The sequence below is a fragment of the Camelus ferus genome, chromosome 7 (genome assembly GCF_009834535.1).
Source record: "Camelus ferus isolate YT-003-E chromosome 7, BCGSAC_Cfer_1.0, whole genome shotgun sequence".
Taxonomy (NCBI): Eukaryota; Metazoa; Chordata; class Mammalia; order Artiodactyla; family Camelidae; genus Camelus; species Camelus ferus.
The window spans coordinates 76,986,219-77,010,236 of NC_045702.1; the positions used below are offsets into that span (position 1 = coordinate 76,986,219).

Below are 24,018 nucleotides of genomic sequence, written 5' to 3' on the forward strand. Positions count from 1 at the left end.
ACCTTTAATGGCCAGGTACTCTTCAAAACCTTGAGGATACACAATGAGCAAGATAAACTCCTTGCTTTCATGACCTTACCTTCTAGATGGGGAGATACGAGGTAAATACATAAATAAATACACCACACACGTAATTCTACATTGAGACAAGGACTATAAAGAAAAATAAACCCAGCTAATGGAGTAGAGGATGATGGAGGTAAGGAGCTGGTCACATCTGAATGAAGGGAAGGAGGGGAGAATGTTCCAGACAGAAGGCATAGCAACCGAGACAGGGACCATTTGGGGAGATGGGAAGGATGGTGAGAAGGCCAGAGCCACCTGAAGGGGAGAGATAAGGAAGCAGCGAGTGATAGAAAATTTTGCAGAGGTAACAATGCAGGGCTTTGTGGGCTAAGATGAGGATTTTGATTTTGATTATAAGCGCAATGGGAAACTATAGAAGGTTTTGAATGCGGAAATTAAATCATTTGATACACAGTTAAAGACTGCTCTGAAGCTGGGTGGAAGATTGACTGTGGGAAGACCAGGCAGGGGTTGGGATGCCAGGTAGCATTGTGGTGTCGGTGAGAGGCGATGGTGGAGATGGGAGGAGTCATTTAGATTTGGGATATATTTTGAAGGTACAGCTGGTAGAAACTACTGATACATTGGATTCAGCATACAAAAGAAAGAGGAAAGTCATGTGCAGTTCCTAGGTTTGCCTTTGACTTGGGCAACAGGGTGCAGGGTGGTACCAGTGTCTAAGACAAGATCCTAATGTTCCTCTGGAAGGGCTCATTTGTCTGTGGTGGGAAATCAAAATGAAAACAAATTGCTGCTCTGGAGCCCCTCCCAGCTGAATTTTACTATTCCATTCTAATGAAATCCTCACGTCCTTTTGACCCGATGAGATGCTAGCCCCTTACCCTTTTCTACAGTAAGAAAGAGTCTGGACTGAGCTGGCTAGATCTCGGTGAAGAGCAGGCATCTACGAGTAGGAGAGGAATGGGTCAGATAACTCAGTGCAATGATTGACTGACATTTCCTTTTTTCCAAGACACTGCAAGCAACAAGAGGTGAAGAATGAGCACATGTGAACTGAGACTAATCCAGTGATCAATGACACTTCCAAAAACACTGAGCCAGATTTTGCGCTATGCATAATTATTGTGCAACATGGTAGAAGGGCATGCATGTCATAAATCTCTGTGGTTAGGATTTCGTACAGCCAGGCTGACCAATTATAGAATCAGTTCTGACCTGAGGTCTGAAATGCCCAGGAAAACCTCTGAGTCTTAGGAGAAGTTCCCTCCTGTAGGCAAGTGGACAAGAGGAACGCCAAAGAGCATAATACTCTTTTTTTCTTTCTTATTTTTCTTTTGGGGGTAGGGAGTATTTAAAGCAGGGATAATTTCAGACAAGCAGTGTGCTCTAGAGAGAAGAACGATAAGCAGAATAGACTAATGATAAAGGTGTTACTACTTCTTAAGTATCCCCTAAGTACTAGGCACTAAATTAGTTGCTTTGTATATATTTTGTTTAGTAATTACAACAATCAAGGAGGACAGTACCATCCCATTTTATGTAAAAGGAAACTGAGTCTTAGACAAAACCAGTATTATTTTCTGAAGGCATTTAAGCCAGAGATAAAGTACTCACGACCTCCACCAGGCAACTGTGAGCCACCCTGTACAGGCTAGAGTTCAGTGGAATTGGAACGACTTTGAAGAGGGAGCATGACAGATGGGTTTCTCGTACTTGAAGGTGTACACAGACAACCAATCAGGTAGCACTTTCCTGCTGGGCATCCTGGGCATGCAGAACCTGCTAATCTCATCTCCAAACTCTCCTGCTTCTGGAGAGAGGAATATATACCAGGAATTTCCCCGCTTCCATGGGGTCTGTGATCTGCTGAGTCTGCTTGTTCAAAACTTCTCCACCCCTTAAGTTTCTGGTTCAAAAGTCTGGCAAGACTATCTACACTGAGAAAACCCAGGTGTACTGATCTTTAAAAAGAGAAAGAAAAAGTATTTAGGAGTCAGCAGGGGTGGCCACGCCATCAGAGCATTTGAAGAATTTCCATGATGTCGAGTACCAGGTGGCTCCAGGGATGGGAGGCCATGGCTGAGCCCCAGAAAAGGACACTGGAAAAATCTCTCTGACAAGCCTTTAGTGTTGACAAACCAAGAACAAAGCTGGGAGTTTTGAGCATTGAACTTCACAGTGAGTGTCTGTGTAAAGGGGACATGATGCAGGAGCAGTTTCTACCAGACATGAAGGAGATCCATCATGAAGAGGAGCCAAGGAATTAACGGAGATGTTCTGGGGGATGAGACTAAGGTAGAAGGAATTTTGCACCCTCATCCCCTAGAGATAGGTGGTGCCAGATGACAGAAACCCAAGTACAAACCTCAGGCTAGTTGAGGGGAAGTCCAAGAACATCTGGGCTTGTGCTCCAATTCTGTCCTCCAGAAAAATAGCTTGATGTCCTAACCCCTGGATTCTGTGAATGTGATCTTATCTGGAAATAGGGTCTGTGCAGATACCATCAAGTCAAAATGAGTTCATACTGAATTAGGGCAGGCCCTAATCCAATGACTGACGTCCTTAGAAGAGGAGATATTTGGACACAGAGAGACACATTGAGAACACCAAGTGATGATGGAGGCAGGTACATATACAAGCCAAAGAATGCCATGGGTTCCTGGCAACCACCAGAAGCTAGGAGAGTGACGTGGAACAGATTCTGTCTTAGAACCTCCAGAAGGAACCAACCTTGCCAACACCTTGATTTAGGACTTCTGTCTTCTAAAGTGGTGAAAGAATAATTTCTATTTTAAGCCACACAGTTTGTAGTGATTTGTCACGGAAGCCCTAGGGAACTAATTCACCCCTGCTATATCCGACATGAGACAGTCGTGGGAGAAGACCACTGGTGGAGAAAAGTGTCTGCACTAGATAGATGGGCCAGTGGGTAGGATGGAAAAGACAGTGAGGTTCCTGTGTGAGCTTGTGAGGAATGTAGCAAGTACTGAGGGGATCTTACAGGTGGAGAGCCTTGGAGGTTAGTAGGGTCTCTAAGAGCTGATGCGTTTGCAAATATTTTATTCCATTCCATAGGTTGCCTTTTCACTCTGTTGTTTCCTTTGCTGTGCAGTAGTTTTTAAATTTGATGTAGTCCCACTTGTCTATTTTTGCCTTTGTGCCTCTGCTTTCGGTGTCATATCTAAGAATCACCAAGACCAGTGTCATGAAGCTTCTCCCTTATGTTTTCTTCCAGGAGTTTTACAGTTTCAGGTTTTACATTTAAGTCTTTCTTTAATCCATTTTGAGTTAATTTTTGGATAAGGGTCCAATTATACTTTTACACGTGCATATCAGTGTTCTCAATGCCATTCTACATTATCTATTCAAAAGAACTGAAATGAGGATGTTGAAGAGATAGGTACACTCCCATGTTCACTGCAGCATTATTCTCAATAGCCAAAATGGAGAAACAACCTAAATGGCCACCAACACGTGGATTAAAAAAATGGTATATGCATATAATGGAATATTATTCAGGATTAAAATATAAGGAAATCCTGCCCTATGTGACAACACTATGAGCCTTGAGGACACTATGTTGGGTGAAATAAACCAGTCATGGAAGGACAAGTACTGCATGGTATCACTAATATGAGGTGTATAAAAGAGTCAAATACAAAGAAGCAGAGAGTAGAATTGTCATTTCCAGGGGCTGGGTGGGAGGAGGTGGGAATGGAGAGCTGCTGTTCAGTAGGTATAAAGCTTCAGTTATGCAGGAGGATTAAGGTCTAGAGACCTTCCGTACAGCACTGGGCCTACATTTAACATTACTGTATTGTACACTAAACATTTTAAGAGGGTAGATCCCACATGAAGTGTTCTTAGCCCAATAAAAATAACCAAAGACAGAAAATTTCTAAAAATGAGCAGATGCGGGGTGCCCAGTCAGTAGGAGGAGAGCTGCGTTCCTGAAGAGCAATCACTATTTACTGCTAATGCCAAAACAGTAAACCAAAAATTGGACCAGCTGCTGAAACTTCAGCAGAGGGTGCAGGGAGGACAGAGACTGATGTCCATATACTAGGAGAGATGAGCAGCATTTCAATGAGTTCTCACTGGTCCACAGAAGGACCAAAAAAAAAAAAAAAAAAAAAGAGACAGAAGCAGCAGACCTTCACCCCGTCACCTCGAATGCCCATAAGCTCCTTCTGTGCCCCATGCCATCTGGGGAGAAGGCAGAAGCCCTGAAAGACAGAGCGATCATCCAGATGAGATGACAATGACCTGAAATAGACTCAAATACAGGAAAAACTGAGCTATCCTGAATGGGCGAGCTTTAATCACCCCACAACCACTGCCTCCAGCGCTGGGAAGGGGGCTCCAGAGCAAGATGAGGTACACACGTTCTGTGAACTCACATGTGTTGACTGGCTACTAGGAGTCTGCAGACTTCTAGATCCATTAGAGAAAATAAAGTACATTATTTTTTGCATCTGAATTGTAGTGCATACATTTTGACCCTGCTATACCTACTAAGCCAATCCAGCACTGCTTCCCTCTCATCTTTGAGGGAAGGACTCGCCTGGGGTGGTGCTTAGGGGATACCAAGTGAGGGAGGGGCCTTCTGGTGCCCCCCCCCTGTGCAAGGCACCACGGATGGAGAATGCAGAGGAAGAAGCAGCAACATGGGAAAGAGTGAGGCACGACCATATGAGAAGAAGTACCCCTACCTTTTGTGAAAAGCCCTCATGAATACCTATCATAAATCTCAAGTGAGTGTCAGGAGAAGGGAAGAGGTAGACTGAAAGCCTAGGACCAGTCTCTTGACAGCCTTGAAGAAAAGACACAAACTCAGTCAGGCTCAGGGGTCCCTCCATGCCTCCCTCTGAAGTCCTCTGGATCTCGAGCGGACTTTAGGGTAAGCTACCCAGGAGAGAGGAAAGGACAAAGTTTATTCTAAAACACAATAGAATGAAAGAAACAATTCTTGCCCAACCCTTCCCCAGAAGTATGTTAACAAGCCTGAAACTGTCTTCAAGTTGGCAACAAGGCAAGACAGCCTGGCTGAGGGCAGGTAGGCTATTAGATGTTTGTATAGCTGAGAGAAATAAGCCGCAGGTGACAAAACATCTCGGAATAAGCCAAGGTTCACCCAACTAACAATCAAGAAAAATGGCTTGGGACAAGGACCAAAGAATCATCGTAAATGAATATTTAGCACACTAATGTTAACCAGATGACATTCTTTCATAAAGCACCATTTTATTCAAATTTTTGATTGAAGACTTTGCCTCTTAAAGGGAAATGTGCACTTCGTTGTAAGGGTAGAACCCAGTATTTTGGCTTGTTTGGAAAAATATGTTCTTCAGCATATACGATAAATTACAGACTGTGGCAAGTCTATTTTAGGGAAGGCAAACATAAGCATTTTATATATTAAGCAAAAGCATGAGATATGCCACCTTTCTGACTATACTGATGGCTACATTGTGAAAAGAATCTGAGATAATATTTCAAAACTCTGGTTCATCAAGCACAAATCTGATAGGATTAAAATAAGTGAAATGAGAATAAGTAGTGATGACATTAAATGTCACAGGGAAGAAATGGCTTGGCCGTGACTGGCCGTTTCTTGAATTCCTACTTTGGCTAACAATCATATAACCCAAGGAGAACTTTGACCTTTGTTTCCACAGAAATTGTAACAAAAGGAAAAAGGAGATTTATTTCAATAATCTCATTTCAAATGGAGAACTTTATAATAAGCAAAAATGACCACATTGTTAAGAAATTTGTTAATGATGAAAAGAAAGCTGCCCCTTTAAATTCTTTTGGCCAGTACTCAGATAAAAATAAGCTCTTTTGGAGGCCTGGTCATATTCTACATAAGTACAGTTTTTCTCAGATTAACTAGATTTTGTGTGCGTGTGAAACATGGGCTCTGATCATTAGTAAGAGGGATTAAGTTTATTCAGTGTGGCATTGAGGTCAGAATAGGATCCAAGATTTCAATAACAAAAGAATTGAGCCAATTAGGCTGCCTCACAATGCAGTAGGTGGCTTTTTAATACCAGATACTTAAAGGGTAAAATGTATAAGTCATCTTATGGTCATGTGAATCTGTGGCAAAGCTTTGATTATTACTCAGAAGTAGAATCTTCCCTCCAGAAGACCGTGTGATCATCAGTGTGAAGTAGGCTGTCAAAGTGACATGATGTTACTGACAACTAACTGATGCTGCACAGAATCTGATCATGTAAACGTGTCAGGTTTTGCCCGTCCTCTCTGGTATGTCAAGAGCTCCTATCACAGCAGGTGGGATTGTGACCCCGCCCTTTTTCTTCCCTGCATGATACTTTTTCCTGGTTTTGAACTCTCTAGCTAATGACCAGGTGAGAGGACAATGTTAGTGTCTATGTCAAGTCTTATTCCATGATTAAAGGACTCTGTAAGGTCACTGCTTCCCAGGGAAAAACTACAAGACGAGCCATCAGAGAGAACACGAGATGCATGTTGTCAATCTGAACTCTGTCCTTCATTGAATTCAGACCCTCTCTTTCTCATCTCAGCTCCCAGGGCTCACTCCCAGAAGATACAAGAATTTGTGGGTGGACCCATGGGAGGTCAGTCCTGGCATCAAGAGGAAAGAAGGGCATCTTCTGGCTTTTAGAAAAACTACGGGCAATAGAGAAGAGGCTTCTATCATCAGAGTCAGGGGTGCTTTAAAGATGTGACCCAAAGCAATCCACAGAATGATTCTTGCAGTATGTCTTTTACTTAAACAAAAAAAAAGCACTAATGCTACATTCACAATGCTATATTTGTAGTAAGTGCAAAGAAACATTTTGGAAGTATTTATATTACAGGATGTTAGATTACTCACAGTGGCTACATTTGGGAAGAGACTGAGATTGGAGAGATGGTCAAAAGGGACCTAAGCCTAGCCTGCCTTGTAATTTGTACAAGAAAACAGTGTTCATGTATTGCTTGTGTAGTTAAAAATCAATGTAAAGAATACACATGTATACCTGTATGCATATATCATATACTTTTATATGCACAGAATATCTCCAAAAGGAAATTCAGTAAGTTGATGAGAGTTTTTGACTCTGGGGAGGAAAACCCAGTGGCTAGGAGGTGGGTCTGGAAAGGAGACCTACTTTTGACTGTAAGCTCTTTCGTACTTTGTGAATTTTACATGGATTGCATAAAACAAAGCAATAAATAATGCAAAATAAGTCAGTAATTTGAAAAGTTAATTTTAAGTATTAACAATAATGAACTCTGAAATGAGCTAAATTTCTGTTTCAAAGGTTTGGCATATAGCTTAGGACAACTGTTGAAGGGCTGAATTTCACAGGAGAGTAGAACTTGGTTAGAGAGGAGGGAGGTCTACTTTCAGGTGCCTGGGACGAGGATAGGTCAGGGCCTAATGGCTACCAAAGGTCCTTGAAGCTCGGTGCAAAAAATACTTGGTAACTACTCCAACCTCCCAGTGTCTTAGGTTAGGAATCAGAATGCAGTCGTCTAAGATTAAATCAGACAGAGTTGAAGAAGGAAGAGGAAGGGAAAGGAAGGGTAAGGGAGGGAAGGAGAGGGGAGGAAGGGAAAGGTAGGGGGAGGGAAGGAAGGAGGGAGGGAGAGAGAGAGAGAGAGAGGGAGAGAATATGAATGATTGAATGAATATGACTTTGGCTTTTCTATTAGAATAAGAAATCCATTTAAGATAAAAAAAGTCCTGGAGATTTAATGTAATGGTGACTGTAGTTAACAATACTGTATGGTATGTTTGAATGTTACTAAGAGAGTGAATCTTAAGTAGATCTTAAGATCTACTACATCACAAGAAAAAGAAATTTCCAACTGTGTGTGGTGATGAATGTTAACTGAAGTTATTGTGGTTATCAGTTCTCAGTATATACATATATCAAATCATTACGCTGTACATCTAAAACTAACACAGTGTTATCTAACAATTATATCTCAATTGAAAATTAAAAAAAGGAAACCCATGATGATAAAAACTGTTTTTTTGCTTCTATGTTTTCTAATTTTAATTTTTTATTACCTCTCAATCTTAAGGGATCATTAGCACCTAAATTATAATAGCCAGAGGCTCATACACCAAGAGACCCCTGGTTTGACAGTTGCGAGTGTATGTGCTGGGAAAAGCTGGTGGACCTCAGATAAGAAAGTGAAATAAAAAATAAAACTCTTAATAATAGAGATGGGATGATAAAAGGTGGCTACAACTGGAATTCTGCATCAGACTTGAATCCTAAATCCTAATCACCTCTATTAAATTGCCTGGGTAGCAGACAATTTTACTCCAAGGCTGGATAGAAGCAAACAAAGGATGAAGGCAAAGGGATTTGGCTTTTCCAAGTAGTGACTTTAGTGCCTTTTCCTTTTAACATCATCCTTTTAAACTTGACAACGAAAGTAAAGGGGTAGGATAGGTACAGTTAACCACAGATTTCACTCACTTAGGGGTCCACTTAGCATCGGGAATGGAAGTGAACCATACCATCTACATACTGTAGGACTTTTCAGTAGAGGTCAGGGTTCTCAGAAACATGGCAACTCCTCAGGGATCGTCAGATTGAAAACCCAGTAGGCTGTGCCTTGGGATGGCTCTCTAGAGACCTCGGTCCAGTCACTTGGGTTTAATTGTGGCATGATAACTATGTGATAGCTATAAGCCTGCACTGTCTGACGTCAACTGGGCTGGAATACGGGGGTAGAAAGAGGGTTTCTACCTATTCTATATGCTGAAGGGCACACCCTATCTTCTCTGAGCTCTCTTGTTTTGAAACCTGGTCTTTGTTTAGTATCACAGAGAATTTTCCTCTGGCTATCTTCTTAGCCCCAACCTTGTATTTAACATTTAAAGCTACCTCCTTATCTGCAATCAACTTAGATGGTTTCCAGAGAATTTATTACATGTTACTTATATATAGATTAATGTAAGTCACTTTCTGCTTTTTAACAATCCGACATGACATTCATACTCCAGTTCAGCCCAGAGTCACAGTACATAACCCAGGCTCCAAAGCCTGTAGTCTGAACCAGACTAGGGGGCTTTTCAAGCTGCATTACACCCTAAGAGGAACTTTGCAGTATAATTTTTCAGACACTTAATAGCCCAAAGCACCTTTGCGTGTTGGAACAGGACACATTCCTTTCCAAAACCTATTAGAGAAGACCAAAGACAAATATAGTTGAACCCTAAACACTGTTTTTTCAGGACATGGGGAGGGACAAGTTTAAAAGGGCAGAACCACAGTCTGTTTTGTTTCCTTCATTTTATTTGTCTTGTTTTTTTCAGAAGTTAATCTCCTCTTGTTTACACATACCACTTAGACCTGTGGGTTTGCTACCTCTTTTCCTTTTCATCTGGGCATAGAGTCGAGAGAGCTTCTAGAAAGAGAGCTTAGCCCCTTGAAGTTTTATTCTTGATATAATTAGAGGCTTAATTCCAGCCCCAGGTCTGCCATGCACAATACCAGCTTTCCCATACACCTGGGAATAAAAGCCTGCCATCAAAGCAACCACTCCTCTCTCATCTCAGTTCCAAAAGAGTCATTCAGGGAACATACATCCTGAAGCTAGAAAAGGATGTTCTTTCTGTCTTTTTCCCAGGGGGCAGAGATTATTAATTCAAGGTCAAGTTGTAGACATTTGGGTTTAATAAGTCTCTTATTTCTAAATAACCCTTTCTTGACCAGAGCTGTCAAGGGAAAAGAACTAAAAAATTCTCGTCCCATCTCTGCCAATTCTTTGGGAAGAGAAAGTTGGTCAAGTCAATTAGTTTTCCTGTAAAAGGAGAGAAAAACAACTAGTTTTTATAGAAGAAATCATGTAGTTGAGAGTATTTCAAAGCTGATATTCAGGATAAATTACCAAGACCAGAAGAAAGTAAAATATATTTAAAGGCCTGGGTGGGGGGAATAAAAACGAAGCAATTACAAGGAAAAAAAAAAAAAAGCCTTGAAAACCCAGAATTCTACATTCAGTGAAAATAGTCTAATAGTGGAAGTGTAGTAAAGAAATGTTCACATAAAACAAAAACATGAGACTCTTGTTGCAAGTAGACCTGCATTAGAAGAAATGCTAAAGAAAGTACTTCAGGCTGGAGGAAAATGATGTCATATAAAATCTCAGATCCTAAGAAAAGAATGAAGAGTATCAGAAAGAGTACCTATCTGGATAAATGCTAAACTATTTGGTATTACTTCCTTCAGTTTTTTTTTCTGTACATGTAACTGTTTAAAACAAAAAAAGTTGCAGAGTTTAAAGTATGTAGATGTAATGCATATGATAGCTATAGCATAAGGAACTGGGGTGGGACTAGATGGACCTTTATGATTGTAAGATTTGTATATTTATTACACGCAGTGGTTGAATATTAACTATTAGTAGACTGAAAAACTAAAAGATCAAAAATGTATATTGTAATTTCTAGAGCAATCATTAAATATGCATAATGTAGAGAAGTATGGTAAAAAGCCATAGGAATATTAAAATGGAATTCTAAAATTATTCTAATAATCCAAAAAAGACAGAAAAGCAAGAACAGAAGAATAGAAAACAGAGGAAATGAAGAGAAAACAAATAGTAAAACAAAAGATCCAAACTCAACCATATCAGTAATTATGTTAAATGATAATTTAAAATCTCCAGTTATAAGGTAGAAATTATCATAATGGATAAAAATGCATTTGCTATCTATAAGAGATACACTTTAAATATAAAGACCCAGACAGGCTGAAACTAAATGAATGGGAAAAGAGAAACCATGCACAGTAGGCATAAAAAGGGACTTGGTTATACTAATATCAGAGTAGGTTTCTATATTATAAGTACCAGATAGACAGCGAAAAAAAATGTGACAATGAATATATGTATGTTCATGTATAACTGAAAAATTGTGCTCTACACTGGAATTTGACACATTGTAAAATGACTATAACCCAATAAAAAATGTTAAAAAAAAAAAAAAACAACAAGATTACCAGATAGAAGAGGAATATTTCGTTACATGAAAATGTCAGATCAATAGGAAGAAAAAACAATCAAGTGTGTGTATTTCTAAGACAAGAGCTTCAAAAAAAATGAAACAAAGTGATAAAATTAAAAGGCTTAGATATATTTCATAATCATAGCTGCAGACCTTATACTCCTCTCGTAACAAATATCTGACCAATACTATTAACCACCTTGACGTAACTGATATTTATTGAGTGGTACACAAAACAATGGAAAATATACATTTCTCAAGTTCACATAGTACGCTTACCAAAATAGAACATATGCTGGGTAATAAAAGAAGTCTTAATATACTCATTTATGAAAACAGTTGTCATCTATCTTGAAATAAAAGAAAATTTTCTCAACCTGATTAAGGGTAGCTAGAAAAACAAAACCAAAACACTTACAGCTAAATTCATACACAGCATTGAATGTCTCATGGCCTTCTACTTAAAATCAGTAGTGAAGCACGTATGTCCATTCTCACCACTTCTATTCAACAATGTATTGGAGGTACTAGTCATTGCAGCAAGAAAAAGAAATAAGTAAAGATCAGAGAGAAAAAAATGAAAGTTTCTGTTTGCAGGAAACATGATAATGTATGTCAAAAATTCCAAGGAATCTATTAAAAAGCTCCTAGAACTAATCAGTAAATTCAAGGTAAATATATAGGAATCAACTATACTTCTATATATTAACAATGAACAATTAAAAAATGAGTTTTCAAAATTCCATTTACAATAGCATCCAAAAAAATTACTTAGGAATAACATTATCAAAAGATGTGTGAGGTATGGACACTGAAAATTATAAAACATTGCAAAGGGTAATCAAGGAAGACAAATAAATGGAGAGATGTATCGTGTTCATGGTTTGGAAGACTTGATATTAAGATAATTTTCCCCAAATCGATCTATAGATTTCATGTAATCTGAATAAAAATATAAGCAAATAAAGAGAATAAATTGACAAACAGATGCTAAAAATTTATTTGCAAAGGCAAAGAACGTAGATTAGCCAAAATAATTTTGAAGAAGAAGATAGAATTAATACTACCAGGATTCAAGAGTTATGGTAAAGCTACAGTAATCTGGACAGTGTGGTATTGGTGTAAAGGTAAACATAGAGATCAACGGAACATGATAGAAAAGCCAGAAAGACTCACATTTGTACGATCATTTGATTTTCAACAAAGATGCCAAAATAATTCAGTGACAACTGGATATCTGCATGGGGGAAAAAAGAATCTTGTCCTTTAACCCTTACTATGCATAAAAATTCAGTCAAAGTAGATCACAGACCTAAATGTAAGAGGTAAGCCAATTAAGCTGAGAAAAGAAAACGTAGGTGAAAATCTTTGTGACATGGATTTAGGCAAAAGCTCTTAAACAAAACACAAAAGGTACAAATATGAAAGAAAATTAATAAAATGAATTTTATTAAAATGAAAAGCCTCTGCTTTCCAAAAGACAGGGTTAAGAAAATATAAAAACAAGCCACAGACAGGGAAAAAATGTTTGTACAACATATATCTGACAAGGGCTTATATCTGGAATCTATTAAAAAAAAACTCTAACCAAAAAAAGGGTACAAGATTCGGACAGACATTCACAAAAAGATATGCAAATTGACAACAATTACGCTAAAAGAGCCTCATCATCACTAGCGATGAAGGAATTGTAAATTAAAACCATAATGAGATATTATGAGATAACCTCTAGAATAGTTACTATTTTAAAAGACTAAAATATCGAGTATCAGTGAGGATGTGAAGCAACTGTAATTTTCACAGACTGCTTATGAGAATGTAAAATAGTATAGTCCCTTTGGACAACGGTGTGGTTAACTTAAGAAGTTAATATAATTATGATATGATCTAGCATTCTCATAGATATGTATCCAAGTGGAGCAGAAATATGTATTCACATAAAAACTTGTATGCAAATGTTTATAGCAGTATTATTCATTGCAGCCCTAAACTGGAAACAACTGGTAAGTGGGTTAAAAAAAAAAAAAAAGTGATACAATGAAACAGTACTCAGCAATAAAAAGGAATGAAATACCAATACACACAACAATATGATGAATCTAAAATACATTATGCTGAGTGAAAGAAGTCACACACAAAAGGACATTATGGTATGATTCCATTTATATGAAGTTCTAGGATAGACAAAATTATACTGACAGAAAGCAGAGCAGAGGTTGCTTGGAGCTGTGGGTTGGGGATGGGAATCTGTGAGAGAACTTTCTGGGTCAATGGAAATGCTGTGTGTGTGGATTAGAGCGGTGGTGGTTACAAGGCTGCATACGTTTGCCAGAGTCATCAAACTTTACACTTACGAAGGGCGAACTTTATTGCAGGTGTGTTATACCTCAATAAAAATGAAAGAAAAAAAATCACCCCTGGCTTTAGATAGACAAATTGGGAAAAAAAAAAAAAAAAAGAAAAAGAATAGAAATGAGGTATTACATTTCAAAACCAGTTAGTCCTGGTCCTCTAAGAAATAGATGCTACAGTGAGATTAAACACACAAAGATTTTATTAGGGAAAATGCTTACGTGCAAGGAAAGAAGGAAGAAGCCAGGGGAGGCTGGGAGAGCCGTCAGACCAAGATGCAAGGCATGGTTAGATACCCGACAAATATTTATTGAAGATATTAGGAGCTTCTTCAAGAACTTTGAAGTCAGGGGTCAAAACGATAGAGTTATATTCACATAACTTCTTATAGATAATAACATTAAAGAATTTTAGTGCAGAAAACGATCTTAGATATAATCCTGGATCTTGGCTGTGAGAGGCGAGGGTGACACAGGGATGTGGGCTTCACTCTGTGCTCGGACCAGCCACTGGACTGGACTGGAGCAGGCAGCTAATTTATCTGGGCGGCCAGAAGCAGGCAAATGCAAAGAGGGTGCATGGGAGGAGGTGGGATGAAGAGAAAAGCCAAGTCAACATGGGGTCGATGTATCTAGTCTGAGGAGTTATAAATAGATGAGTCAAGTAATCAGAAAATCAGGAGAAAAAAAGTATAAGGTGGATTGAAACAAGACAATGTAATCTCAGGTGGCGAATAAGGCAAGGGTCTTTTAAGACGATTTTATGGCAAAAGAATAGGCCGGCTGGCTCCATATTACCAATGAAGACTAGAAAGATCAAAAAGATGCTTAATTCCACACAGACAGACACCCTTCGTTCGGATAGCAGCAGCCTCCATGACAGTTTTATTAAAGCCTGGCCAGCAGGAACTGCAATCAAGTCTATGAAGTGTGTTTAGATTAATGTGTGCCGTATGCCATATGTTCAAAGATTTTCAAGGACTGATCTTAGTAATGTATATCAGTGTTACTGAACAGGTTAAGATGGAAGAAAAGAAGGCAGTAACCTTTACCGGCTGGCAGAAAAAACACAAGGAGATTAAAAATTACGCCCTGAAACCATCTTTATAATATTGATTTGGTGTGTTGGAGAGTAGAGCATTAATTGTAACTCAATAATTAAGGATAATGGTGCATCCATCAACTTAAGAATTTAGATATGTTCTGGCCATGTTTTCTCATTATTTGAGGTTTTTCTGAAAACATAACATATTCCTTCTCTGAAGAATTTCCTTCTACTATTGATCAGATTTTTAAAAAAGATGATTCTGTCTGAAATATAGAGAATGGATTGGAGCAGAAGAAAACTGGAGGTGGAGGGAAATCAAGTAGGAGTTGTCAGTTAAATTCCTACCAGAGATTATAGAGGTCCCAAAAGGAGACATTCAAAAGCGTCAGTGGGATGAAAAAGAATGGGTTCTTGAAAAAACGCCAGTGGAAGAATGATCAGGACCTGGTGGTGGCTTAGGTGAGAGGAGAAAGGGTCAAGGAGTTAACACCTGTGCACAGGTAAGAGGTTTGGGTGGCCCTGTGGGTGGCAGGCTTCTAGGGCGTCTGTGTGGAGACACCAGCAGGCAGCTGACTACAAGGGTCTGCAGCTTCTTCTTTCCTACGGAAATATGCACATTTACTCCTTTTGTCTGAACTCTTTTCCCCAGACTTACCTCACTGGGAACCACCTTAACATGTTCCACTATCTCTCTGGATGCTCTATCTTCACACCCTGTTCAGTTCTTTTCCGATCATTCTGAAGCACCAATGGCCCATACTCATCTCCAGAGTCCTCACAAAATCATCCCTTTCAGCTTTTCTGCTTTCTCCTCATTTTCAACAGGCCAACTAAAATGAGCCACCTACAAACGCCGCCCTGCACAGAACCAAGCCACACAGCAGACACAGCCCTGTTTCCATTCATTTCACCCTGGGAGCATTTTTCTTGTTCCTTTTCCAACCCTACCATCACCTAAACCACAATAACAACAACTCCAAACCAAAAGCATGCAACAAAATTCATCCCCAAACTAGAACATTTCACAATTTTCATGCAATTGGGCAGAGGAGTGTGTGTCTTTTTTTTTTCTCTAACTTTTGTGCACCTTAAAGATGCTTTTAGGTGATCTTTCTATAAAACAAAATAACAGTTTTCCACAAAAGTGAATCACAAAATCTCCGTCTTGAAAAAGGAATATTGCTTGCAACTGGAAAAACCTGTGTAAACTTGGAATAGGCACCCAAAGATGGGTCAGCTCACTAGGTTAACCCCTGCTCCAAAGTGGCATGAAGAGCAGGCACGTTGCTCTCTCCTTTAAAGACCCCAGAGTTTTCTAAACTTTCTCCCACACGCAGGAAACTCCGTTTTTTCTGCCCAGCACCAGGCAGCAAGATGTAAACTCACCTCCCCATCTCCTACTTTTTTTCTTCCAGTCCAAAAAGTGACAGGAGGAAGAAAAAAGCAATGAAACATTGGAAGAGCCACAAACCTGTGTCTCTGATTTTCAGTTTTATCCTGACTAGACTCCAGGTAAGAGCAATTGGTAAGGAGAAATTTAGAAAACAGAGATTAGCAGATTGAAATTCCATTCAGGTATTCTTAACCAGGTGTGCTCATGGATAACAGCTCAGAGGCCTGTACGCAGTTGCAAAGATGGAGGGGTGGGGGGTTGCTGAGCTATTCAGTTTTGCCAGGGTCTCCCCAATGGATCTTTCTTAGCTGAGTCACAACCTGACCAACACAAAGTATCTGCCAGTCCCCTCAGCACCTTGACCAAACAGCATTTCATATGTACCACATGCACTTCGGCCTCTCCTGAGGACACTTTGGAGGAGGTCAAGTTCACAGTGGCCCTGAGAATCTGTGGCATGAAATCTCTAGAGCGTCCTATGTCTGGGGTGTGAACCAGCTCATGAGTGGGGAAGGGAGAAGGGTCTGGACATTCTGGGGCTTAATCTCGTTCCCATGCAGTAGTTGTTTGGTTTATTCCCTGGGTGTGATTAATTGGAATTCTCCTGATCTAGCTTTCTTTCCTTGGAGGCTGAGTCTGAACCTCAACTGTATCACTGACACCTTGCAATGATTGTGCACTCAAAAAATGATCTATTTAAGTTATTCGGGCTGCTGAGGTTGTTTGGAAACTTAGAAAAAACCCAACAGAAAGAGAATTTATCTTTTTGAAAATGAAGTAACAAACGATTAGTTGCTTTATTTCACACTTTTGATTAAACATTTACATTAGCGCTATTTTTTTGCAGTGATACTACTGAGAAAGAGTTCTAATACAGCTTACTTTGTTAGTGAACTTATGTGCGCATGTTATTTCACTGATATTAGTATTTTGTGCCTTACATTTGTTTTCTAAATATGCATTTGCTTCAGAGATATTCGAAGATAATTAAGTGACCCCCCAAAATTGGTCTAACTAGTTGGTTCACACAATAAATACTGAATGAACTATTTGCCTGAATCTTCCCACTGGTGACTTTTGCATCACAGTATTTACAAAGCTTCAGCCTACTGATTTATCAACTAATGGCATTCATTCAATAAACAGGCCCTGGGATGTTGTTTTGAACATAAAGTCCCTGCTCTCAGGGATGTATGACCAATAACAGATGAGTAAACAAGCAAATTAAAAAAGAAAAATTCAAAGAATGATAAATGCTTCAGGGAAAATGAGGTCATGTGATACAGTTGAGGGTTCCTGGTAGGCCAACTCAGGAATTCAGCCATGAGAAGACCTGCGGGAGCAGCATTCCAGGTGAGTGAACAGGTTGAGCAATGTTCCTGAGGCAGGAATGCAGAACGCTGAACTAAGCCTCCAGTGGAGGGCTAGTGGCTTCATTCATTCTTTCATTAACGCACTCATTCATTCAACCAAAGAGAGCAACCAGAGGCCCCCGCCCCTGTCCTGGAGGCTGACTTATCTCTGTGAAAACTTCGGGGAGTCACTCTTTTATAACACTCAGTCTTTAGCTATAAAATGCCTGGGGTCACACCCACTTCTCCATCTGTTGTTCTTCTAGCTTCTCGAAGGAAAATCTCTACATACTTAGGCTTGCTTCGCTCGGCTGCTAAGCATCTCTCTCCTCACTTTCCAAGAAGGTCTCTGCTTATACACTTCAACATCTGGCACCAGGTGGTTGTCAGGTTCACTCACTGGACCCTCAGCCAAGCTCTTCATTTAGCTTTCTTACTCTCTCCCCATAAATCAATTTCTGCCACTTTTATTTCCTTTGCCACGGATTACAGTAAAATGCTGGGAATAGAAGGGATTAAAAGCACAGACCCTCAGATTCGAGGGAAGAGTTGGCACCATCCTTCATGAGACATGTGGCCTCTGTGGTCGATCAAGGCCCTGTGGCTATGCTCTATGGGTACTGGACAGGGAATGATCTGGAAGGTGCTGAGACTCAGAACTCCCAGTCTGATTCCTTTCCAAGTATTTCTAGCCACTCAATAGTCTTCAGTTGCTCACCACCTAGATTGTATTTCTGAAAAGTCTACAAATAAAGCACCAATCCCTTTCAGATAACTCCTGGGGAACTTCAAGGTTTGTTCTTTGGCCTGCAGGGAATCTTAGATTTCTTCTTTTGCCTTGACTTTGTGGCTTTTGAATGTTTCTTCTCTGGAAAACTTGATTACAAGAGATGCATTTATTTGCCAGGGTCCCCTTAAATGCAAGCAGACACTTGCCTTTCAAATATGTTTGGATTCCATCACCACCACCTGAGTCTACCATCTCCTCTCACCAGGACCACCACACAAGACTCAGAACTCATCTCCCTTCATTTAATTCATTCTCCACTCAGCAGCCAAAGCACTCTTCAAAACGCAAGTCTGAATTTCCCTACCCATGCTTAACATCTACAACAGCGTTCCTTTGCTCTGTGAGAAAAGATAAAACGGATAAGCTCCTCCGTGCTCTGGCCCTCCCCACCTCTCTGGACACCCTTCCAGACTTTTTCCTTCCTGTGCCATCCTAGACAATTTACTCAATGTCTCTAGGCCATAGTTTCTTCATTTATAAAATAGGGAGAAGAGATCCTGTCAGCAAAGGAGGTTAATGCGTTCAAAAGCTCAGGACGTGTGTGGGAGGCACCGGGCAAAGGGGAACACCGAGGATGGGGCCGTCATAACAGCTCACACAGCCGCCTCCTCCGGCTCCCTGCGCTTCCTCATCTCAGCACAGACGCTGAGCTAAGCAGCCATCCTTCCTGCAGCGAGGACCCAGCTCCTGGGGGCCAGCTCCGCCCATACATTCTGACCCCACCAGGTGGATCCCCAGAGCCTTGGGTTTCTGAAACGGAGGAGGTGGCCCAGGCTGGAGAGAGGCTGGAGCAGTGGGTGCGGGGCTGTGCTCTATCAGCCGGCTGCTGTCGGCCTCACTCCCCTGGGCTCCTGCCTCCAGGGTGCCAGGAGGGCCTCTCCAGCACTGTCCTTGGCCTTGAGGCTGAGTAGTCATGTTGGTACCACAGAGACATTCATTATTCCTGCCACATCAAACAGCCCTGCAATGTTGCTGAATTGCCAGGCAGCCAAGACTCTGTTTCAAGGATGGCGGCGTCTGAGCCTTGCTTCAGGATACGCTCTCTGGTCCTGGGTGGACATGTTCCCTCTGGCAACCTGCAGCCTCCTAGTTACTCTTTGTTTCTGCTTTTAGCTTATTTCTTAGGTTAGAGGCAATTCACCTCTCTAGCTTAAAAGAGCAGTGGCCAGCCAGTGACCCTGTGAAGCCTGACCTGCCTGAGGACAGCTGGTAGGGACCCTGTGGGAGATGGAAGTCATGGCCACATCACGGTGCAGATGCTGACCTGGATGCGTGGGACCCAGCTGCGGAATTTCCCCAGGACCCCTCTCGGCCCTGCACATTATGTGTACAGCTTCTCTGCTTGCCTCTAAAAGAACTCCGGCACTTTCTACTTGCCAGACTCTATGCCAAGCCCTTTATGCATAACAACTCCATTAATCTTTACCCCAGATCTGAAGTAGAAACCGTGATGATTCTCACTTTACAGATGAGGAAGGAGTCACTGGGAGATTAAAGGATTTACCCAAGGCCATTAAACTGGTCAGCGGCAGGTCCCGACTCCGGAGCCCACACCGACCATTTAGCCGTGGTCTTCACAGGGCTTCGGTATCTACCCTCCCCAACCACACGAACTGGACCAGGTAATCCATTTAAAGCACTCAAAAAAGTTCCAGCAGGGATTGGCCTAAAGTAAGTGCTCAGTAAACACACTTCCCATGGGGGCACCACAGAGCAATTATGAGAAGAGCCCTCTTCACTGGGCCCCTGGCTCTGCCACTACATGGGGGTGGGGGTCCCCTGCAGGCTGCCTCACCTCTTTCCTGCAATTTCTTCATCTGAGAACTAGGAATAACAATGACACTTATGTCCTAGGGCTGTTGTGAGTACTTGAGGAGTTAATATCTGTCAATTAGGACAGAGCCTAGAACTTAGTATATGTTGCTTTTGCTAAAATACGTATAGGTGCACATGCGTGTGTATGGCCCGGACTTCATGTCCTTAAAGACCTGGATTTTTTTCTTTTTACTGAAATGTAGTTGATTTACAATGTTGTGTTAGTTTCTGGTGTACAGCATAGTGATTCAGTCATACATATACATATATATTCTATTTAATATTCTTTTTCACTATAGGTTATTGAATAGAGTTCCCTGTGCTATACAGTTGGACCTTGCTGTTTATCTGTTTTATATATAGTAGTTTGAATCTGCTAATCCCAAACTCCTAATTTATCCCTGCCCTGCTCTTTCCCCTTAGTGACCATAAGTTTGTTTACTATGTGAGATTTACTGGATTTCGAGTCCTGGTTCTTTTCTACTGTCTGGGTCACCCATCTAAGCCTTAGTTTCCTTATCTGTGAAACAGAACCCAAACCCCTCTCTCTAGGGCTACCTGAGGATGAAATGAGGTGCCGTCTACACAAAAGACCGAATTAGGCACCAATTAGGTGCTTAGCGGATGCTTTTTTTCTCTTCCCGCAGGCAGGTCTCTGTAGTCTCACACATACATCAGCTAATCTCTGCCCCCAAATCTGTCTCCTGTGTCACCCACACCGCACTATTGTTTCCTGTCCCCCTTCTCGCTCTCTGTTCTGTCACCTTGGGAACGCTTTAAGCTCTAACTTTCTATAACACTCTGAGGACCTTGGAAATTTTTGGAAATGTCTAATTACAGCAGTGTTGAATTTCTAATGGGCCAAAGGGGACTGCAGGTCAGCTGGCAATTTCCCAGGACTTCCCATGCAGAGAAGAGGACAGGATGGCATGTGTGTGCGTGTGTGTGTCCCTCCAGGAAGGTGTGGGCCCTGTTCTGCTCTGCTCACTCTGGACATTTGAATTCTGACTGCAGTTGTCAGTGGGATGGACCCACATGGACCACCCAGTGCCAGGCTCTCCCTCGGTACTGCCTGTAGGAATGGCTTTGCTTTGGGGACATCAAAACACCCACAGGGATAAAGTCAGAAGAACCACTGTTTCCGTGCTGCCCGCCCGATCTGCCATCATGCTGTGCACCCCTTGTTTGGGGAACACGTTTTCTTTCCTCTAATCACATTTAGCAATTAGATGCCTGTATTTACCAACTCTGTTTAACCTGAGGTGACTCACCCATTGAGTCCTCAGGCTGAGACAGACAGTTTAGGGGAGTAAGGCTCCCAAAACTAGATGAGCATCAGAATCTCCTGGAATGCTTCTAGAAAAAAATATCAGGGTGAGTTACCATTCCCTCCTAGAGCCCGGCAGGGCCTATGCAGCTCGGATGGAGATTGCAGAGCCACGTTCAAATGCCAGCCCTGCACCTGTGTGGCCTTGGGTAGGTCACGGCCCTCTCTGCCTCGTGGTTTCCTCATCTGTACGGGGAGATCATTGTACCGGCCTTCTGTCTCCCAATATCATCGTGAGGATGAGGGAGCCTGGAAGGTACAGGAGCAAGTCATAAATACGATGCATTTCCAGCTCCCTTGGCCACTGTGTGACCCCACAGCCTGGCACTCAGCCGGCTGCATTTTCAGGTTGTTTGTGGTACTGGGCAGAGAACTGGTAATCAGAATTTTCCAACCATCTATTCAAACTAAGTTCAGTGACTCCAGGTCACTCTCTAACCACAAACTATAGAACCATCCTGTTTGGACACAGTAATACATTTTGGGGAAAAAGGTACCTCTGCCTGAAAACTGAATTTCATCTTTATTCAGATCGTGGCTAAGCACAGAGTTTGCATTCTCAGGAATTAAGCCCCCAAGAGACAGTGGTTTCAAGTCAAGCGGGAACTTACGTGTGACTAGGTTTTCTAGTGCAACACCTCTCTCCTTCCCTTCCTTCTGGGCTTTATATCTCGACTATGGTTCTTCTACTTTCTTTTTAAACGTTTGGCCCTTTTATATCCCAGGCTTTTGTGTAAAGCTCATCCTGTTTGGAACTAAATCGGATTTAAGGAATGTGTAGCCATCGTGTCCCCCAAACTCAGATGCTTGGAGTGATACAGGATCTCAATTAATAAGAGACACAAAACAGCGTTCAGTGGATTTACCCAAATGCACTCCATGGCTCTTCCAACCACCCATCCTCACATCAAGTTTATCCCTCAAAGCATGGAATTCTTCAGCTATTATTTTGCAGATACGGAGCACGAGAGCCCTGCTACTACACGTGGCAACTGCCAGTTTCTTCCTCACGTGCTTGTGCTGACTGGGCTGATACACCATTGCTACTGACACTCAGAGTGGCCTTTAAAGGCATCCCCTCCACACCAGTGCCCACTTCTGTCCATGCCAAAGTGGCACCTGCCCAGGCTAAGGATGCTGACAGTGTCTGGCCCTGGGATGTCGCTGCTACTGCTTTCTGTAACCTCAGGATGTTTGAGTGAAGGGGTGTTTGCCCCGTTATTCCAACAGCCTAACCCAGGACTCAGGGACAAGTCCCTGAGTGCTGGGTCAGAAGACAACTCAATGACAGGCACCATGCCTCTTCCAAAATCCCACCAGGGCCACCCCAAACCCTACCCCAATCCTGGTCCATTGCAATTCAATCCACCACTTTCTCTTCCTGTGGAGTCTTTCCTAGGAAGTTCCTGTCCTTCAGATACACAGACTCAGGTAGGCCCACCCCACAGATCAACCAGGCATTTCCAGACTGAAATCTAAATCCTAATGTAGGACAGGAGTTGGATAGCTTAAGTTCAGACTCCAGATACAAAGCAATGAACAAATAATTGATCAAATAATGAATTAAAGGGGGGGGGGTACAGAAGGAAAAGAAAAATAGAAGGAAAGAGTAAAAACAAAAAAATAGAAGATTTTGGATAGTAGATTTTAATCTAAATTCTAAACTCTCATTCAACAGTGGTGCAGTGGGGAAGGCGGAGGAGGAGGTTAGGGGAGAGCCCACCACTTCAGTACAAATGTCAGAAGCTACCTGTAGAAAAAAAACATAAGCAAATCAGAGGGCTAAAGCTCTCTGAGGCTGAGTAAGGTGCTTTGCTGGCCCCTGGCTCTCAGGAAATTAGAGAACATCAAGCTGCATTTTTTAAAGCTTAATTTCGTATGTGCTGCTCAGAAGATGTATAACTTCCTAGAATAAGAACTCCAGCTAGTTAGGCAATGCACCTGAGATGCCAAAGCCTCTTTCACACTGCCCTGTAACTCAGGAACCCGAAATTAGCACAGTGCCCCACCTTCAAAGCCAGGAAAGGGTCTGAGGAAGAATGTGAACCAACAGGTCCCTCTTTCTCAGTTTTGAGGATGAGACCAGTCATCTCCCAGTTCCTGAGTACAGAAGGGACTGGGAACAAGCCCACAGGTTCCCTCGCTTTGACCTGTTGCTTCACATTTGCAATCTCTAAAGCTTCCAGAGACGCAACTGGGTCAAGTATCGCACAACACGCAGCCGTCCAGTACAGCCCGCTCAGTGCACATGGTGCTGTCAGTGTAGGAGCACAAATGGAATGTGAAGGTGGAGAGAGACCCTGAGCCTGCCCAGGGGCGGCTGAAGTCTCTGGACTCTGCCTGGCTGCAGTCGGGGGAGGTGTCAGCTCGGGGCTCTACTCGCCTACCCCCATCTCACTTTACTTGATCTGGCTTTATGTTCGCCCACCTTGCTGTGGCCCCTAGCACGCTTCATCCCTCTTCCTTTAGGAACAGGTGAGGCTCTACCTGAGAACAGATACAGGAATCTGGTCCTAGGTGATACATGATTATTGTTTGATGAATGAATAAATGAGTGAAGGATCAAAAAATTGGGTCTCAAAGGACACTTTTTAAATATAATTTCTCTACCCCTCAAGCACGGGGCAGGGAAGACCAACAGCTTTTACAGGATCTTGTTAAACTGGAGAGTTGAAGGAAGATAATATCGTGTACTTGATTCTTGCACTAAATTATAGAAAATTTGGGAAAGTTTTATTTGGACAGAGTGGGTAAAGGGGATGGTTGGAAAGGGGAGGGACTCAGAGGAGGAGAGAAGTCCATCTTGGTCAAGCGGGGGCTGGCATCTGCCATTCTAACCCCACCCAAACGATTCCCAGGTGGCCACTCCAATTGCCGAGGAAGGCTTGCTGGATAGATGTTGCTACCTGACGC

General features: G+C 41.9%; 1 long non-coding RNA gene across 1 annotated transcript; it reads left to right on the forward strand.

Annotated features, from left to right (window-relative positions):
- The first annotated feature begins 482 nt into the window (after positions 1–482).
- On the forward strand, positions 483–22,716 carry LOC116665041. Its single transcript, XR_004321628.1, has 3 exons — positions 483–623; positions 16,292–16,301; positions 22,706–22,716. It is a non-coding gene; the product is annotated as an uncharacterized LOC116665041 (long non-coding RNA).
- Positions 22,717–24,018: the final 1,302 nt, after the last annotated feature.